This window comes from Herpailurus yagouaroundi, unplaced genomic scaffold (assembly GCF_014898765.1).
Source record: "Herpailurus yagouaroundi ecotype Mexico unplaced genomic scaffold, PumYag 162, whole genome shotgun sequence".
Taxonomy (NCBI): domain Eukaryota; kingdom Metazoa; phylum Chordata; class Mammalia; order Carnivora; family Felidae; genus Herpailurus; species Herpailurus yagouaroundi.
This window is the reverse complement of record NW_024412403.1, coordinates 44,242,191-44,247,274: the sequence shown is the minus strand read 5'-3', so window position 1 is coordinate 44,247,274 and position 5,084 is coordinate 44,242,191.

The window sequence follows — 5,084 nt, the reverse complement described above, 5'->3', positions numbered from 1 at the left end:
TTCCTTGTAAAAACAATAAACTACCAAACTGATTAACAAATAAATTTTAAAAAACTGAATAAACCTATAGTAATAAAACTGCTGAATTACTAATTTAAAATTTTTTTACAGAGAAAACTCCAAAATTGGAATGACTTTACCAGACAATTTAATCAACTGTTTGAAGAATTAGTATCAATCCTTCACAAAAGTTCTCAAAAATAGAAAATAGGTGAATAATTCTCATATAATTATTTTAATTGAATGTTTATTTTTTCTTTTTTTTAATTTTTTTTAATGTTTATTTATTTCTGAGACAGAGAGAGACAGAACATGAATGGGGGAGGGGACAGAGAGAGGGAGACACAGAATCAGAAGCAGGCTCCAGGCTCCGAGCCGTCAGCACAGAGCCCAACGCGGGGCTTGAACTCACAAACCATGAGATCATGACCTGAGCCGAAGTCGGTCAGTCAACCGACTGAGCCACCCAGGCACCCCGTAAATGTTTATTTTTAAGAGAGAGAGAGAATGAGCAGGGGAGGGGCAGAGAGAGAGAAAGAGAGAGACAGAGAATCCAAAGCAGGCTTCACACTGTGCATAAAGCCCAATGTGGGGCTTGAACCCACAAACCATGAGATCATGACCTGAGTAGAAGTCAGATACCCAACTGACTGAGTCACCTAGGTACCCCTATAATTTTCTAAGGTATTAGCCTGGAGTCAAAACTAGACAAAAACATCGCAAGAAAAGAAACTATGGACCAATATATTTTCTAAATATAGATGCAAAGATGCTCAACAAAATATTATGAAATTTAATCCAGCAATACATAAAAGGAATTACATGCATGACCACGTAATCTTTATCTAAGAAATACAGGGTTGATTTTTACATAGGAAAATCAATATTACAGACTATTTCAGCAGTATAAAGGACAACCACATGCTCATATCAATAAAAGTAAAATAATACTTGACAAAATTCAATACCATTTCATGATAAAAACACTAGGGACAAAACTAGGAATAGAAGAGAATTTGTAAAACTGTTAAACGATATCCACAAAAAGTCACAGATAGTATCATTTTAATGGTGAAAAAACTGATCAGGAAGACAATAAGCATATGCTCTCTTGCCACTTCTCTTCAACATTATAATGGAAGTTCTACTCAAGGCAATTAGACAGGACAAAGAAAGAAAAGGTATCCAAACTTAAAAGGATACAAAACTTTCCCTACTTGCAGATGACAAATTCTCATATACAAAAAAACCCTAGGAAACCACACACACACACACACCATCAGAATAAACAAGTTCCATCAGATTAACGAATCTAAGATAAGTATACAAAACTTTTTTTATTTCCATGCTCTAGCAATGAACAATCCTAATGTTAAATTAAGAAACTAAAACATTTAAAAAATTATCAAAATACTGGGGTGCTTAGGTAGTTTAGTCAGTCAGGCATCTGACTCTCGACTTCATCTAAGGACATGAACTCAGAGATTTTGAGTTCGAGCCTTACGTCAGGCTCCTGCTAACATCATGGAACCTGCTTGGGATTCTCTCTGCCTCTTTCCCTTTGCCCTTCCCCCACTCTCACTTGCTCTCTCACAAAATAAATCAATTTTAAAAAATTAAAAATCATCAAAATTCTAAAACACTCAAGAATAAATGTAACAAAAGTGTAAAGACTTGTTTGTACACTGAAAATTACAAAAAATTATTGGAAAAAAAATCAAAGACCTACATAATTGGAAAGATATCTGTGTTAATGAATTAACAGACAATATTGTTAAGATGGCTCTACTCATCAACTTGATCTTCATATTTAGTGTAATCACTGACAAATTCAAAATACCCATTTTTGTGTGTATGTACGTGTGTAAAAATTGACACGCTGATTTTAATTTTCAAATGGAAATGGAAATGATCTAGGATAGCCAACATAATCTTGAACAAAAAATACTGGAGGATTCATACTTCCTCATTTCAAAACTTTCTATAAAATTACAGTAGCACAACAATGTGGTACTAGGCCAAGGATAAACAGAGAAAAATGGAATTGAGAATTCATAAGAAAAAAGGAACCCTAACCATCATGATTAATTGATTTTTGACAAAGTTGCCAAAATAAGTCAATGGGGAACAAATCTTTTCAACACATGGCGCTGGGGCAACTGAATATGAACATGTGAAAGAACTAGTCAGGCCTCTTATACTATGCATAGAAATGAACTCTAAATAGAAAGTAGACATAAATTTAGATCTAAAACTATAACACCCTTAGAAAGATACATAACAGCAATTCTTTGTGAGTTTGGATTAAGCAATGATTTCTTAAATATTACACAAAAGCACATAGTACAAAAGGAAAAGTTTAATTTTTTGGACTATATCAAAATTTAAAATGTGCTGCAAATAATACCATTAAAGAGAAAGACAATCTAAAGACCTATTTGGATTTGTATATCTGATAACAGACTGTTATCTAGGATATTTAAGAACACTAAAAAATGAATAATAAAAAAGACAAGTAACTCAAATGACAGCAGTTGTACAAATCTTTTCTCAAAGATGATATACAAATGACTACATCCAGTTGACGTTTGACCAACACAGGGATTCGGAGTGCTAATCCCCCATGTAGCTGAAAATTGTGTATCATTTTTGATTCCTCAAAAACTTAACTACTAATAGCTTCCTGTTGACCTGAAGCCTTACCATAAGAAACAGTTGATTAACACGTATTTTGTATGTTGTATGTATAATATATTATTACAATAAAGCAAGCTAGAACAAAATAAAAGATTATCAAGAAAATCATAAGGAAAATACATTTACAGTACTATACTGAAAAAAATCCATGTGTAAGTGGACTTATGCATTTCAAACCCAGGTTGATGAAGGGTCAACCATAGTGGAAATGTCAATATTATTAGCCATTAGGGAAATGCAAATCAACACTACGATGAGATACAACTTCACACTCACTATGAAGAGTATAATCAAAAAGATAAATCACAAGTGTTGGCACGACGTAGAGCGATTTGAATCCTCATACATCTCTGGTGTAGTGTAAAATGGTTCTGGACTTTGGAAAAGACTGTTTGACCCAACAATTCCACTCTTAAGTTTATATGCCAAGAATGCACGAAAACATGCCCATACAAAAACTTGTTGATAAGACATTCATAGCAGCATTATTTTTAATAGCCAAAAATTGAAAATGATTCAAGTGTCCATCAACGAAAGATGTGAATTATATCTTAATATAGATGCTAAAAATTATGTTAATGCTGTTATTAAAACATAACTTTCATATTAAACATACTAACATACTTTTAAGTTAAATCCCAACACCAATTGTTAAAAAGGTTTAAATAAAGTTAAACCAATTAAAAGGACTTCTGTTAAAAGATAAACTGAGGCATATAATAAATTGTGTTTATTTGGGCCAAAATCAATTTAAATCAGGCAGTACCCAATCTAACAGATGGAAAAGAGCAAGGAGCTAATCAAAATGAAACACTTTTATAGGCAGAAAGGAGTAGGAACCAGAAAGTTACACTAGGCCAAGAGTGGACTGGTTATTGCAAGGTTACTTTCCTACAGAAAAAGGCAGGGCCTGATTACCTAACTCGTGTTGATCAGGCAATTCCTGATTGACTGGTTTGAGATTTCACTTTTGAGAGAACTAAACTGTAATTAAGTCTTGGTTTGGTGATGTAGAGCTTAGCGTAAGAGACTTCATTTGGGGCCTCTTGTCTTGTTTTTTTACACTTCATAAATTTATGTCTCTCTGTGTCATTTTTATTCTGATAGCATTAAATACATAATAGTGACCAAGAAGGAAAAAAAAAAAAAAACACTAAAAAAAGTAGCTTAATCCTTGGTCACAGCTACTTTTTGTTTGAGGTTCTGAATTTAGCAAGGTAACGCTTTATTTTATATTTTAAAACTTATGTAAGTTATATTATATTATTTAAATATGCATGTAATTTTTTTTTTTTTTTAAAGAGACGACTGGCCCCAAATGAAGTTGCTTGTGCAAAGTTCATGTCATCAAACTAGTATCTAACCTAATTGAAGTTTCAACCTTCTCCAAGACTGCAGTCTTAACGAGTCAGTCTGGAATTTTCCAATCAGCGGCAATGAGAAAATCTGCTACACAGACTATTTTTTGGTCCCAAAATAAGATGTAGTAACTCACCTTTTCCTTGTGCCTTCTCCCTTCTGCCTATAACATCTTCCCATTTTTTGTACATCTCCTCAGAGCTCCTTTCTACTTGGTAGATGGGATGCTGTCTGTTTCCTGAATCATTGAACAAAGCCAATTAGATCTTCAAATTTACTCAGTGGAATTTTGTATTTTAACAATTCAATACCGATGTCATTTTCAAGTGGTATAGTTCTGAATATCTAATACAAAATTTATCTAATGAAGGATGTCAAAAGATACCTCACTACAAATGGAATTGAAATGAACTCTAAGCTATCAACGCTTGTAAAAAGTAAATTATATGCCTTAGATATTTGCATTTGTTCTTCACAAATCTCTAATATAGAGGATAGGAAAATAAAATTTCAACTAGCATTGCTTTTATATTCATTCTGCTGCTTCATTCTGAATGTAATAAAGTGAAGTAAGAGTGAATACAGTGTTGAAAGAAGTGACTCCAATGTATCTGTATCTCAATGTATGTGTATCTCATGTATGTGTTGTCTGAGAACCTTAATTATCTCTAATAAATTTGGTTGGTATTTTGGGTTAATAGACTTTCTTCATTTCCTTAAGCTTTTATAAATTTCATAGGTTTTTAAACTAACTAGGTTGGATTTATTCACACATCTTCTAAATTGATGATTTATTTTTACTGTGTTCATGTGTGACTATAACAGGAAAGTAATTTTAAATTAGTCTATGTTTTCTGACCTTTATCACTAATACTCCACACATTCGTATTTCCCAGTGGCTCAATGAAACATGGCCAGGTACATCACATTTCAACTGGAGACCAAAGGCCCTACTAAGTATAAAGTCAGTTTATCCTGGGTACAGCTTTCAACCATGCAGAAAGAGACAAAGGCAAGGGAAAAGGAAA